General features: G+C 46.0%; 1 protein-coding gene across 1 annotated transcript in view; it reads left to right on the top strand.

The window, feature by feature from the left end:
- The first annotated feature begins 3,614 nt into the window (after positions 1 to 3,614).
- The window catches only part of ptn (pleiotrophin), a 35,492-nt gene continuing 23,529 nt past the window's right edge, over positions 3,615 to 15,577 (top strand). Inside the window, exon 1 of the mRNA XM_034578260.1 lies at positions 3,615 to 3,793. The gene's annotated coding sequence lies outside the window, so the exon portion shown is untranslated. The remainder of the gene's footprint in view (positions 3,794 to 15,577) is intronic.

Below are 15,577 nucleotides of genomic sequence, written 5' to 3'. Positions count from 1 at the left end.
ACGACGGAAATTTATGGACTGCAACAGCGAGCGTATCTGCCCCCCCCCGACTCTGGATTATGTTATTACAGCGGGTTCCTGGAGTAACATACATATATATGTGTGTGTGTGTGATTATCTTATTTCTAAACAGCTGCTGACTTGATTTGACGGGATGTTCGGAGACGTGGCAATTTTCTCACATTTTCTTACGCCCATAAATTCCATCTCCATTTCCTTCCCCGACATGTTGCACAAATTGAATGCTTCCTTTTTTCAAGATAAGGTGTGTAAAAAAAATTACTTTTCTGCTCTCATCTGTTTGCGTAAGAGACGAGATGGAGGATCAGAGCTGAAGCAGCCGTGGTTTACAGGAGGAAAGAAAAGGAGAGATGGAAAGAAATGCAGTGACTGACTGCGACTGGCTGATTTCATTTGGTTTCATCAGACTCTCGCCGTGGACGGGCCTCAGTCGCCGCCGCGTTCTGATTGGTTCTGCCACCGGACGTACAATCAACGAAACGGGGTTAGCGTGGGATTAAACGATGACTCCATCCCAGACTCTGTTCAGGAGCCGGTGGAAATAACCAGGGAGCTGCACGGACGTATAGAATAAAAGATCATATCCCACTCCAACGACCTTTTTAACATCCGCGTAAAAAAATCCACCCCTTTGGAGCAGATCCCGTTTCCATCGTTTTCTTTTTCATCGTTTGTCATATCCCATTTAATCAAACGAGGGGAATGATATCATTGGAGAAGCTCCTGGTGGACGCCACTAAAGCATATCTATCGCACACTTAGGGGGAGGGGAGGGGAGGGGGGATCGCAAATGGATGAGATGTATTATTAATGAGTTGAATATGAGACGGCAGCAGAGAGATGGTTTATCGTTAGCAGCAGGGGGGGGGGGGGGAGTCAGACTAATTACTGGGGCCGATGCTGAAAATCCCCAACAGTGCAACATGATGCCGAACCTGTGGATCTCTGACACCGACGTATCTCTACATCGCAGCTTTTCAAAGGTTTGACCAGCGTGGATTTAAAAATACTCCACATCAGGACGACCTTCACGTGTTGAATCTCGTTCGTCTCCAAAAGTCAACGCCTTCATTTCTTAGTTTCTGTCTTAATTTAGACTTTTAGATGAGGGGCCTGCTTTTCTGAGGCCGATTCACCAAACAGCCCCAACGGCTCTTTTATATCTAATCCATTATTTTAGCTTGTAGCCTCTTGCTCAATAATCATTTTCCCTTTTAATGACTTTCAACACAAGTTTCCCGTCGCTAGGTAAAAGGTGTTCAAGTTGCACGACTCATTCTTTGCTTGAACTCACCATCACCTCCTCACCGCTACATGTTCAGAGCCCGACCGATGTAGATATTTGGGGTCTGATACTGAAATTAGGGAGTAAAAACTTTCCGATATATGTAATTTAAAAAAAATAGCAAACGATTCCTTATGCCTAGTTCGGAAAACACGATTTTTTTAGCCTGATTTTTCCATTTGCTCCAACATTGTGTGTTTTTTCTTGTTGTGTCATTGTCTTCGTTAGAATGGAATGATAATCGATCAATAATCAGGTCAACTCTGTTATAAACCAATAATAACACAAGCATATTTGGTTTATCTTTAAATCTTTCACATATTTTATATCTCTTTGTTCCTGGTTGTGGTTCAGGGAGCAGAGAGGGAACTTTTCTTTAATTTAACTTTAATGTTGTGCTCTTCCCTCCTAAACACAGATACCGACAGAAAAGGTTCACACCGGCTGATTTCTATCAGCCGACCTATAAATCAGCTCAGGAGGTGTTGCAGTGAAAAGCAGATTTTCTTTAGATTCGGGAACGTTGTGCCAAACTTTTAAAAACATGAACAAAATCCCAGTTTGCTTCCAAAGACTTTTGTTTTAAACGCAGCTCCAGGGAGAGGATTGACTGATGAACGAGGTTTTCGTCCGACCTCTTTTCAGAATGGTTTTATTGAGCCTGCGACACAACGGTTTCTGATTATGCCGCCACTTATAAATGACCATTAAAGCGCTGAAACAGATCATTATAATCACATTGTGAATGAGTGAACAGCATTTTAACAACAGACCCCCGCACTTAAAGATTTATCTGATAATTATGAGCTTTGAGCTGCTTTTTTAGGGGGAATTGCAAGTTTTTTGTTGTTGTTGTAAAGAATGAATCTGAACTTGGCACTGAATCAATAACCCGAGTGGCCATATAAGACGATTTCTCTGTGTGTGTGTGTGTGTGTGTGTGTGTGTGTGTGTGCAAGCGCACTACAGAGACCAGGCTGACATCACGAGTGGACAGAACTAATGGTGCACTCTATTGATCGTGTGTGCTGGGATCTGTCAATCCAGGTCTGTGGAGCTGCAGCCGAGGCCCGAGCTGCTCTTATAGGGTCATCTCCAGCACCCTGCTCCAAACACACAGAGGATATCAACAACACACATACACACACACACACACACACACACACACAGTAGATGGATATCAGACTGAGACTTGCAGAATCTGTGACACATCTTTTTAAAATAGCCTTTTATTTATTCCAGCACAACGTTTGTTCGCAAACATGTCTTATCTGTGTTATTATTAATTATTGTTTTTTACTGTTGGGTGGTTTATTCCGTCTTATTTTCTGTGTCATTTTAATTGCCTGCATTTATTTGTCCTTAGTCTTGACGACAGAAACAGGAGTTTGTATAGATCAGTACAAACTAGTTTAAAGATGAATCGTCTATATTCAGGTTTGACTACTGAAAGCAGCCCGTATTTTTTTAACTGTGAACGTTTTTATACACTTTGTTGACTCAGACTTCTAATCAAGGAGGTTTGTCATTAGTGGAACAGAAAATCAGTGCCTCAGAAATCTAATAACACATTAAAGGGAAAATATAATTAGGCCTCCAGAACTTCTCTAAATGCAAACAAGCAAAAGTAATTGTAGCCGATTACGTGACTTTCATTCCTTAGTCCAGCTCTGGAAAAAAACTGCCTTTTTAAAACAAAGCACTCACATCAACTCCTCGCATCACGTGTTGGACCCCTGACCCCCCCAAAGAAACCATCACATAATCTGATGTCATTCACATGACACAGTACAGTGTGTGTGTCTTTCAGCTCTGGCCCCGTGTAAAAGGCTGAGAAACAAAACCCCCGAGTCCAGCTGGTGTGCGTCAATACTCTATCGACTGCTGTGGTCGCGCTCACTTTTCCATGGATCAACACGATCATTTATATAACTCTGTGTGGTTTGACTTGGCCGCTGTTCCTGTCCCTGTCTGCTGATTCTCCTCGATAACCCCCCCTCTCTGTCATGCATCCATTTTTTGTTTTGTTGTTTTTCATGTCCGTCTCTTTCCCCCCCCCCTGCGCGTTCCTCCTGGCGGAGCTCCAAACCACTTTAGGCTTCCCCCCCCCCCCCCTCCTCCCCCCTCCCTCCAAACTGCACCTCCGCCTCTTTCCCTCCATCCTCTGTCTCACACGTCTCCTCTCCGGGTGTCTCACTGAGTGCCAGGCGGGGCGTCCCTGGAGTGACCTTGGGGGTAATGAGCTCCTGATCACGAGTCAGGAAACCCGGGCATTCAACACCCAACCCCACCTCCCCTCACCCCATACACACACACACACACACACACACACACACACACAAACTACACAGCTATCGTATGCTCAGCCCACAAAGAGAAATAGCATTGAAGAGGCAGGGCAGCGGGGCAGAGGTGCAGATGAAAAGAGTCTAGAGAAACTACTTCTTCAAGCTCTGATACATACAACTACCAGACCTCCAAACTCAAGTAAGTGGATTTTTTGTTTTTTTGCACACGTACTGGTGCATGTGCTGCGTGGGGTTGGCATGATGGGATTGTGAGGTGGTAAACTGGGGCAAGAGGAAAAGTTTGAAGTGTGTTTCCAGTAGAACGGATGGTGTGAAGGCCGAGTGTGTGTTGTGTTAAGTTGCTCAAAAGAAACTTGCAATCGTAAAACTTTGGGTAAAGTTGCAAAAAAACTAAGTGTCACACATTGTTTTTTGCATGTGTCGATTCTCCACGCTCCTCTTTTGCCCAAACCGGTGAAAGTGAAGACGCTTCTGTTGACATGGTCCTAATCGCCTCTTTTGTTATACTCTTCCCATTCCGAGCAGATTTTCCCTCCGGGCTGTTGATAGGAGACGATAAACACACACACAAAAAACATAAAAGACTATTAAGCTCGAGATGCTGAGAATTACGAGCGCAGATGGAAAAGTGGCTTGTAGACGTGTTGGGTAAACAATTGAGAAGTCCTAATAATCCAGCAGCCGTGGGCTACGGTGTGACTGTGGCGCTAAATCATTAACCGGCTCTTTTATTTTTTTTTCTTCTCCTCCTCGGTTGATTAGACTTCAAACATCCATATGCTTTGTTTAATATCGCTATCAGCCAAATAAATGCAAGCCCGGTTAAGTGTGTCTGCGCATGTGCCGCCGCCGGTTGAAGTGGGCCACTTTTTTTCCCAGGATGTCGTAATTTGGGTCAGGCCTGACTGGAATGACAAACCCCCCCGGAGCAGCCAGTATTGTGTCAGCGCTATGTGGTCCGGCAGAGCTTCTTGCTTCCGTTGCCATGGCTTTCTCCAGCCCCGGTGTAGCAACCCGAGTCACACCAAACAAGTGTTCCTCTCTGTGTTATGGGCATTCCTGCCGCAGACAAAAGCTCTCCCTCCGGCTCATTCTTGCCCGAAATGAGGTGTCCGCTCCGTTTCTTTAGAACCGACACATGGTGTGGTCCTAATGAAAGAGCTGGGGGAGATTAAACATGAGGTGGAGATGAGCTCGAGAGGCTTTGGTCCGTAGGAAGTCGGGGCACAATGTGGATTACGCTGGACGCCGGCCAGCGGAGGCCAAACTCATAACAGCTCTTCATTTTCTAAATACTGTAGACCCTGGCATTTTGCTTTCCATGATGGCCACTTGGAGGCCTTTCAGGGGACATTTTACACATTCTGCCCTTTTCCCTTGTTAAACACTTGCCCCGCAGACTCCACCACGTGATCTCGCCTATATGTCAAGACCGAGCACAAAGCCAGTTCATTTCCTTCTGTGTCTTCACAAACGCTTTGACGAGACTGTTCTCCGCGGAGGAGCCGGAGCAATAAGGCATAGAATTGCGCTGTTAGGGCCCTGAGAAGTCCGCTCCGGGGGGGAGGGAAGCTGCCGTGAATGGAGCCAATTCTCATCTATAGGGCACAAGTAAGTGAGAGAGAGAGAAAGGGGAGAAAGAGGGGTAGGGGGGGGTGAGGACATACACAAAGATCCTCACATTGAGTGGCTGGTTTTATTCTTGTGGGGTACGCACTGACCCCTCACATGTGGGATGAACAGAATGAGCCCTGATGGGGTCCAGAGGGCCTCCACAGAAAAGGACAGGATAAAAGAGAGGGAGTAGAAGAAAAGAGGAGGGGAGGGATGCCAGGAGAGGCCTGTCAAGGCAACATCCTTCATTACGTCCACTTCCAGACATCAGCGAGCAGGGTTTGCAGCAGATTAGAGCCGAGAAACCTGAAGACGAGAGTGTTAGAGGAGGATCAGGAGCGATACATTTAAAGTTTATGGTTTTATCTTCCTGCTGCTGGTGAGTTAACTGAGCAAGAAACACGAGCCGTTCCTCAATCATTCAGGTTGTAAAGCAGCGCAGACGAGAGATCACCTCACTATTACGTCTTAACGTGGGCCAAGCTCCATAAACACATGGATACTACACCTCCCACAATGCAACTGAGTAGTTTCTTTTATACCCTCCTGTATTTTCTCACACTTAGAGAAGATACAGCTCTTTGTAGTAAAATGAAACAATCAATCACAGTTTACTGAGAGACGTGAAGCCAAAGCATCTGGATCACCCCCTAGTGGTTGGCTGCAGTAAGTGCTCCTCCATGTTATTGGATGGGACAAGGGCCAAACTAAAAAAGAGTTTCTGTGATTCTAAGTTCTTATGACAAAGATGTGTTCAAGTGCTCGTTTTTTAGGTAAGATTGTTTTTTAAAGATAGTTGTGATAAACTGGAATAATCCTTTAATAAAACCTCTGGAAATGCAGATGTGAACACAACCACATCTCCTGAGCCTTCCACGGAAATCTCACCCAATTTCTTTTCTGTAATTCGCCTGCGGCGACACGCAGCGGCTGCGGCGGCACCGGCTCCCGAGGCTCTCCGGGTTAATGGCGACGTGTGGAAATGCGTGTGTTCTCCTGGAGACATCAAGCGCAGCCGGCATCTCATTACAGGCCCAATCAAAGCTGTCTGCAAAACCACTAAGCTGCTGATCAGAGAATGTTCCTCTTGTGCGCCGTCGGTCCCCACGTCCTTGGTGAGGGATTTCAAATACACAAAGTCGGGGGGTTCGTGTCCGTGCACAGGTGTTGAGGCATGTTGCGTCGTCTCCCACATCTAACTCTGCACCGTTAAATTAAAAAAGGTGCAAATTTCTTCCTCCTCCCTCGACTTCCAACCGATTTTCTGCTCTTCCGGTGGAAAAACAAATATCTAATTGTGGCCTGCATCTCTGCCGCCTCGCTGTTGACTTGATCCGATGTTTGATCCTCAGAGAGCTAATGATAACCTGAGGCCCTCCACTGTAATCAGTCAGCTCATTAGTGTCCCACTCAGTGGCACAGCCGCCCCCGCACTCGTACACGCACAAGCTGTACCAGGGCCTCTGCCGGTGTGTAGGTGACAAAAGGCCAGAGGTCATGAGGCTGGAACTGAAGCTCTACTGAGAAAGTGAACATCCAGTAATGTGAGACTGCTGCCTGGAAATTAATTGGATGCGATTGATTGGATTTCGGTGTTGGTCCAGGGACAAACTAGGAAACAGCAACTGAAAACCAGTTTACTTATTTACTAGAATTCACTTTACATATGGAAACATGGGCCGTGTCCTCACTAATCACTATTTAGTTCACTATATAGTGAATTCTGTAGTGCTTAACACGAGCAGAGCACATTCACTATGTTTGTTACCTAAAAGTATTAAGACTACTACAGGCCTGGGAGGAACTGCAGGGGTAATCATCCTCTAAGACTCCGTCACTATAAGCACCTCCTTTCACATCTGACCCATTTGCAGTATGAACTATTGATGAGGGCAGTTTGAAGAAGGTAAAACTGACACTTCTGCACGTTTGCCTCGTTCCAGCGTGAAGCTTTGCACAGAGAAGCAGCTGCAGTTGTGTATCTCGAGCAAATGTCAAACAGGGAATACTCAGGGTCCCTCCGGGTGCTCCCTTCACTCCAGTCTGTGTGTGTCCAGGGTTGTGTTTGCGTTTCTCTAATGAACTGAGGGATGATTTTCGTCTCTCACACACACACACACACACGCACACACACACACACACACACACACATGTCGTCAGAGAACGAAACGCAGACAAAGAGGAGAAGTTGTGCAAAGTCTGTCTGGATATTAGCAGTTAGCCGATATGAATGTTGTCACAGTGTCTTTTCTAATGATGAACAACTGCTCCTTTATTTGAATCCCTCTCCAGATGATTACCGGCGCAGCAGAAATAAAAGTGCGTTATCGACTTGGGGAAACTTTCTCCCCGATGCAGGCTCTTGTTAAAGGTAACCCCCTGAGGGGACCATTAAATACCGTATCAGCCAATAGGCTGCCAACGCCCCCCCCTAAATGCTGTAATCTATTGGCTCAATCAATGCAACCTCATTTTGTTCAGAGCTGCTTTGGAGTGGACTCCACATCCATGGCCGGTGCTGTTATTAACGATATCGTAATCATTTAAAAAGAATTTGATTCTTGCGAGACGTAATCAGTATTAAAAAAAAAAAAGAAGAAACATTGCGGCAGGTTGCTTTTCCTCTCAGGGATGCTGGGATTTGAGTGGAAGGTGAAATTGATGGCGAGCAACACTGTGGAACCGCATCTGCCACTTAGTGTTGCTATTCTAATCCCGTCGCTAATTGGATTGCTAATGGTAATGTAACTCAACAGATTAGAAAGGTCTGCGTAGTTTATTGTGGTTTCCAGTCGTCTTTTAAGTGCCGCGATGGCGTGAAGAAAAAAGAAAATACATTTCTCCCTCTTCGGCTCATTCAGGGAAATTAGATGTTCGGGACAGAGGATCTCTGCCTTCTCGCTCTTGCAGCTCATTTTGATTTGGTCAAACATTGGTAACCAGGCTGCTTCAAGGCCCGAATCTTCAATACGTCATAACAGAATAATGTTCACAGTTTTTTGCAGCCTCCTCATGCCAGAGGGTGGTGTCTAATCCTTGGTTAAATCTCTGCAGGTTTTAATCGGGTCCAGTGGAGAGTTTCCGCTGCTCCTCTTCCTCCCTGGAGGCTCCAGATTCTGGAGAAAGTACGATTTGGAAAATTAAACACCTACAACGGGTGGGGAGAGGATTAGATTAGGCCCCACTCTGTCATCGCTGTAACACCGAGGATGGCGTTTATGTCCACCCGCCAATAAGTGATTTAGAAACCAGGATCAGTGAGGGTGTGTTCAAGAAAGCCCCCCCCCCCCGAGGATGAAATCTTTGTCAGGAGCTTGTTACTTGCCCTGAATCCTCTGAAAGTGTGTGTCCATGTCGTCATGCCCTCGTGTCAGCTGGAAATTCATTTTGCATTTTGAATCCCTGACTTGAGAGATGAAAGTTTCATGGAGAAGAAGAAGGGGAGTCGAGTGGGAAGGAATCACGAGAAAGGGAGAGCAGGCGGAGAGAGAGAGAGAGAGAGAGAGAGAGAGAGAGAGAGAGAGAGAGAGAGAGAGAGAGAATCATTAGTCGTGTCCATTAGTATTCCATCCACAGCGTGAACTGTGAGACAGCCGGTCTGTCCAAATAAACAACCAGCAGAGGGGGGATGCCTCATTATAACGCGCCCTCTTTTTTCTCACCCGGAGTTCACATTCCATCAGACCATAAACACCGGGCCAGGGCTGCGGCCTTGCCCTCCACCTCCGCTGGAGTTTTAGGGTTGTTAGCCGGGTTAGTAAAGCAACATCTCACCTGCTGCTCGGTCCGGATTCAAGGCCGCGTCCCCGGGAGACAGAACACGAGAAACACAATGTGAATTCATATTGTTTCATCCCCCCCCGAGGGGTTTGGGATGCGTGGCCCTGACTTCCTGATGCATTGTCTGGTTCAAGAGGCGTCGCTGTGGTAAAGACGTCTCCACTCCCCCCTCCACCCCTCGACAGTTCATCACAGGGAGACCCCGGTGATCCCAGGGGGGGGGACACCTTGTTCTCAGCTGCCACACAAACCTGAAACCAAGAGCAGCTTCACCAAGTTTCCATTCAAATCTTGCATTAGACACCTTTATCTGAAAATAAGGACATTTAGCTTATACAATATAATAACCATTAGAATAAGTAACTTAAACATCAGGACACATCACTGCTGCTTCTAGACTGAGGACGTTTTCACACATGAATGCAAAAGAAGGAGAGCAGCTTCCTCGAGGTGTGTTTGAAATATCAGTTCCCCACCAGCTTTTATTGCATATTCTCTTTTATTGCCTCCGTGTGCCGTTTGTACTCGGCCGAGCGTAAATCTTTTACAGAAATCGTCTTTTTTTAAAACACATTTCCTCTCAAATCATGTACAGGAGGAGGGAATGGCCATTAAACATGTAGATGGAAATGTATTAAGACCTCTATGCTCCCGCTGAAAGGGTACGACAGCATTACACAGCACTAAAGCTCGTCCCTGGGGCGGCAGACCTAACAACTACCCTTTACTTGTGTGAGTCTGTTTCTGAAACTCCACCAGTTGTATCCTGAAAAGTTCAATTATGCGCCCGGGTGACCTTTAGACATTATCGTTGGGGGGGGGGGGAATGCAGAGGAAATTCACACAACTGCCTTAATTCAAATGAACAGTTTCCCCCTACGTTGCATTTTTTTTGTGGTGTCGCACACTTGGCATCGGGTCGCTGTCGGCAGAACGGCCACAAGGACGAGTTAATGTCGGGACTCGGACACGAACCCCTGCTCACCAGCAGTCCACCCGCCAGTCGGGGTCAAACTAGCGGCACCACGGCTGAGCACTAAACCCTCGGTCCTCAGCGGTGGTTTCTCTTTCTGCATCCTGGTGCCGTAATCAGTTCACTGCCTCAATGAACTTTAATAACATTGACATTTATTAACCTCATTACCTTTACTTCAGGGGGAATTGGCACAAATTTCTTCTCTAAAGTGTTAGAAACAGCTTTGTTGGATCAAAAGGAACCAAAAGTGGAGCAATTATCCAAAATCAACAATACAAAGAGGATTTAAGTGGACGATTTGTCAACTTTATAGTCTTAAAGCAACACTGTGCTACTTTCTATCCATGAAATATCAGTTTAGAAAATTAGTCAGAACAATGTTTCCTCTTTCATTTCCACTCGTCACCCTGACCCGTCTGCTTCAGCTCTAACTTTGGTGACGGTCGTAGCTCCAACAGTCAGAATCAGGCTCAAGAGTGAGGTCACGGTTACGTGAGTGGAAGCAAACGATCATCGCCTGCGGAGGCCAATTACGGATCATTGCCTGCTGGAGGTGGGAAGTGCAGGATGTCCAGGATATCCATGAAACCACTTGATAGCTTAGATACAGAGTGAATGAATCCCCACGTGTGGCTGCAGAGGGCGCTGTTGCTCAGTAAACGTTGCACAGTGTTGCTTTAACCTCAGCAGTCAGAGTAATTCTCCACTTACTTACTTAGGATTTTCCTTTTCTAATTCATCCGTTGTCTTGGTGACGTCCTGGTTGAGTCGTCACCAGTGCAGCTACAAACATGGACACCGGCTCCTCCCCTCTTCAGACTCTGAGACAAACAGCTCTGGACTTCAGTTATCAAACGACCTGCATGTCGGCCACTTGCTCTTTTCCACTCAGGGTGAACCCACCTCGACGGCGGCGACTCGTGTGATGCACGTTGAAGTTAAACCCGGGTGTCAGAGGAGGCGGCGGCCCCCCCCGACACACTCTGCAGCGTCTCCTCTGACTCTTCTAATGCTCAGTGGCAAGTTGAAAGGTCACGGTTTCGTGCCCCGGGCTGTGACTGCGGGCAAGAGCAGCTTCACCCCCCCCCATCCCCCTCCCACCCACTTCCACCTCTTAACCCTGAACCCGCCCCACGGCTGAGCACAGCCAGAGTCGTGTTCAGGGCCACTGGCATCCACACAGCGGCCCTGAGTTGTGTTTCCATTTTGAACAGGAATGATTGGATCTGTCCGCGCAGCACAAATGGGCCGCCCCCCTTATTTATTTATAAATTGCGTCGCATATATAGTATCGCCACATTTATGGTTTGGTAAATAAAGCTGCAGTGTTTTGTGCAGATGGATGTAGACAATGACAGCGGCAGGCACACAGAGAATCTGGTGGGCTGTTTTCCCTGATGGATGGAAATGGGTTATTGCAGAGGCAATGGGATGGTGATGGGATGGATGTGTGTGTGTGTCTGTCTGTGTGTGTGTGTGTGTGTGTGTGTGTTACTCATGTTGTGTGGAATCTGTTTACACAGTCACATTTTGTGGACTTGTCTTCCTTATGGAGACAAAAAGCAAGGTTCAGGTTAGTTTTAGGTCAAGGGTTGGTTTAGGTTGGATAATGTTAAAATTAGGTTAAGGGTTTAGGTTAGATTAGGTGAATTTTAGAATTTAGGTTAGATTAGGTTAAGATATATTGGTTCGATAAGGTCAGGTTTTAGATTAGATCAGGATAAGTTAGGCAAGTAGTAGCTATGGTTAAGATTCGAGTAAATCTCCAGGAAATCAACGTTTTTCAATGTTATGTCCTCTGAAGTCATGGAGACACAACTCTGTGTGTGTTCGTGTGTGCGTGTGTGTCTGTGTGCAGCGTGAATGTTGGTAGGAAAATGGGGTTTATTTAAAACCTCATGTGCGTGAATGTTAAATGTGCGATTTCAAAAACCACAGCTGCAGCACACGTCACAGTAAAGCCTCCAGGATCTTGACTTCACGCTTCTTGTTCGTCGGCTCCTCTGCACCAACAGAAGAAGAATCTCCGGTGACGTCGGACCAGTCAATGGAGCCGGAGACAAACAAGCCGCAGCCGATTTTTACTGTGGAATAAATTAGGTGGCGTGAATGCTGTGTATTGAATTCCCATCAGCCTCCCCCCCCGGCTGACGTCAGTGGTCCACAGGCGACGGATCTCTGTGGTGCTGCTGCACGTGCCCTCCTCGCTGACACATACACACACACAGGACTTGGCATGGATGCCAATTATATGCCAATTATTATCTATGTTCTCCTTTTCAAGTGACGGACGTTGCACATGCAAAGTTATTTCCATGTTTATTAAGTTTGGTGTGAGGGCGAGATTTCTCAGGATCTTTGGGAAAACAGGTGTTCAATTAACTTTCACGCCATGCGAGACGTCTTCAAGCTGCACGGGCGCGTCTTTAGCTGCCTTTTGTTTCTTTGTGTTGTTTTTATACAGCGACTGACGCGGTCCCCGATCGGCGGTTTGCTCCGGAGAGTGTGAAGACGCGTTCGAGCGAATCCACAGGTTTTAGATTGGACTTTGTCTCCGTCCTGCAAAACTTGCGGGGTTGACGACAGTGCGAGATGGAAGCGACTCGCCGTCGTTAGCCGTCCAATTCCATCGCCTCGCGGCCAAATGGCCCCAAAGACAATGCAATAAAAGTGATGGATCTGCTTCGGCCAAAAGTCGTGTCCTTGACAGATCAGGGATGTCCAATCTTCCTCTCTGTCCACCACTCCCGGTAAATAACTTTCCCCCCCTTTTGCTTCCTCCATGGCTGGAAATAAGACTGTCAGCGGGGCCTGGGATGTAGTGCGTCGCGAGCTGTGTTTGATTCATTGAGGGTCGCGAGGAGGGAGCTGAGCGACACTATCACTGCCAACGGGAGTAAACAAGTTAAAAATAGCCGCCGTGGAAACGACTTCTGTGCTGGTTTCCTCACGGTTTGCATCGAGAGGCAAGACAAACAGGTTATTATGATATAACCACAAAATATTAACGACACAAATAAGTACAGTCATGATAATTAGTTGCAAACCCCTTTCGTCTTAATTATGTTGTGTTGCTCTGTAACTCCTCTGCCTCTCGTTACCGCTGCCTGGAAACCATGAAAACAAACAATGGGGGGGAATCGACTTTTACTTAGAATCTAATTTCATGTAAAGTAGTAGAATCTCTGGTGTTTTACAATGATTCATGCTTTAATAAGTAAAGTGAAAAATGGAAAAAGAAGAAAGGGAAAACAAATTAAACAAGGGGAACCTGCGATTGGCCACCTCTCGCCCGGTAGTCAGCTGGGATCCGGGGCCCCTGAGCAACATTAAAAATATCTTTGTTGGAGTTATAATAACGTTTGAATGGAGTTTCTGGTCTCCTGACAAATCAAAAACCTCCAACTCCTGGCAGAAATATTTGGCCATTTGATAGGAGATACTTCCGTGTGGAATCAGGCCAAAAATACGTTATGAAAAGTGCATCAAATGACTTTTTAACATAAAAAATAAATGACTGAATGTAAGAAGGGAATCTGAAAAGCTCAACTTGCAGAGTTTTGATCCGTGTTTAAAGATAAAGAGCGAGTGAAGTTAAAGGACTTCGCGTCTCCACAGTTTTTTTCCGAGAGACGTGTCTGAGAGGCCCCTTCTGCCGCTGGTGGGTAGATTTCGTGGCTGTTTCACCGAATGAATTCTGATGCGCCCGCCGTGGTCCGCGGCGTCTTTAACAGTCCCGACAAGTCTTTGTTCTCCCCCCGTTTCTCGTGTCTGATCCCCAACAGCCCACAGGGGAGGCTCAGTCGGGCCGTGCGCTCCGAGAGAAGCCTTTTCTGTTTGATCAACCTCCAACATATTTGAACAATTTAGGCAGGGATGAGCGCAGGTAATTCAAAGCCTGCCAACGGAGCGAGATGAGAAGACGCGCGGGTTGTAGCGGAGTAGTCTGGCCTTTTTTTATTCCGGCGTTGGATGATATTTTTTAAATGAACCTCTCCTGCAGCTGACATCTTCCATCTACAAAAATAATCACAACTCCCTGCCCCCAAAAAAACATCTTTACCTTCTCTCTGCTTCCCTTATTCCTACTCAGGCGATAACTTATTTCGCCCGGTAGAGGCCGGCGTGTGGTTGACGAGGTCATCAAGCTTTTTTTCCAACGCCTTCGCACGGAGGTCACGGGGAAAAGAGAGCGGACCACGGATATCAATTCATTCAGCCTCAACGGGAGAATGTGGAGGAAATCAATGGGACATCGAGCAGCAGGAAACAGACACACACACACACACACACACACACACGATGGTGTGAAGTACACGTTGAGGCAAATCTACGCCATTGTTTGAGCGGTAGAGAGAGAGAGAGAGAGAGGAGCCACAGGGTTCAATATGGCCATGAAAGGACGCTGATGGTGGTGTGTGTCATTAACTACACTCAGAATGCAGATGAGAGGTCAGAGCCATTATGGATAGATCATGAGAGCCCTCTGCTGACAGTGAAATCCAAAGAAACCAGCAGCAGCAGCAGCTCAGCGTCTCTGCCACACATTAGGAAAGTAAAAATTAGAACTTGTGATTATTTTTCCGTGGTTGACTCATCACAAATTAGCTGCTTTTTTTTTTCTTTCTTCTCCCTTTTCCTTGAAGCCAGACTCTGGGAAACTCTCATCATCATTTAGCTCTAACGTCTTATTTCAAACACCCACCTACTGCGGTAAAAGAAATGAAGCAGCGGGTTTTAGCGATCCAGGGGGAGGAGGAGGAGAGATTGGAAACAGCCTCTCGGAGTGACCGGTTGTTTCAAATGATGATTTAAAGTTGTGAAACAAGGGTTTCAGCCTCACACGGGGGTTTTAAATTCACTTTCGCTCGGATTTTAATAACCAGCGCTGCCTCCCGCCAAGGGCCCAGCAGTCCTCGAATAAAACCACGTTTAAATTCACGCTTATTTCTGCACAAAATCACTCGCGCTCGTAAATATCAGTTCCCTACCTGATTTTTTTTCATTAAGATCCATGAATTATTCTCTGAGAAATCAAGGAAAATGTTGAAATGATTCCTGCAACTGCCCCCTGATCCAAATTTACACCAAAACTTAATGGGCTCTTCCTTGGGTCATGTCCCACCCCTCCGCAAAATTTCATATAAATCGGTTGAATAACTTTTTGCTAAATCCTGCAAACAACAAACAAATGGAGACGTAAACACACAGGAGTCATTTTTTCGGCTGTTCAGAAACAGAAAACAATGCAATTGCATTTTAAAATTGCAATCAATTACAGGAACCGAAGATAATAGAACAAAGCATAATTCAAAATGAAATAATAACTCATTAGGAAAACTCTAATTAAAAAAGGAGACTGATGGTTATTCCACAGTTTTGTTGAAAACTTTCACGTTACACTGCAACAAGACAGAACTTTTCTTTTAATGTGTTTTCAGGTATTCGAGAAAAGTTTGATCCAGATGATTTCAGATTCTTATTCATAGTTTTTTACACCTCAAGCCATTTTAATTAAAAAAAGCTGTAATAATAATAATTTCCTCTCATGAGAACGTGACAATCTATTCAACATGTTCCTTATTCAGCCTC

This window comes from Hippoglossus hippoglossus, chromosome 23 (genome assembly GCF_009819705.1).
Source record: "Hippoglossus hippoglossus isolate fHipHip1 chromosome 23, fHipHip1.pri, whole genome shotgun sequence".
In the NCBI taxonomy this organism is placed as follows: Eukaryota; Metazoa; Chordata; class Actinopteri; order Pleuronectiformes; family Pleuronectidae; genus Hippoglossus; species Hippoglossus hippoglossus.
This window is presented reverse-complemented; position numbering and strand designations above follow the sequence as displayed.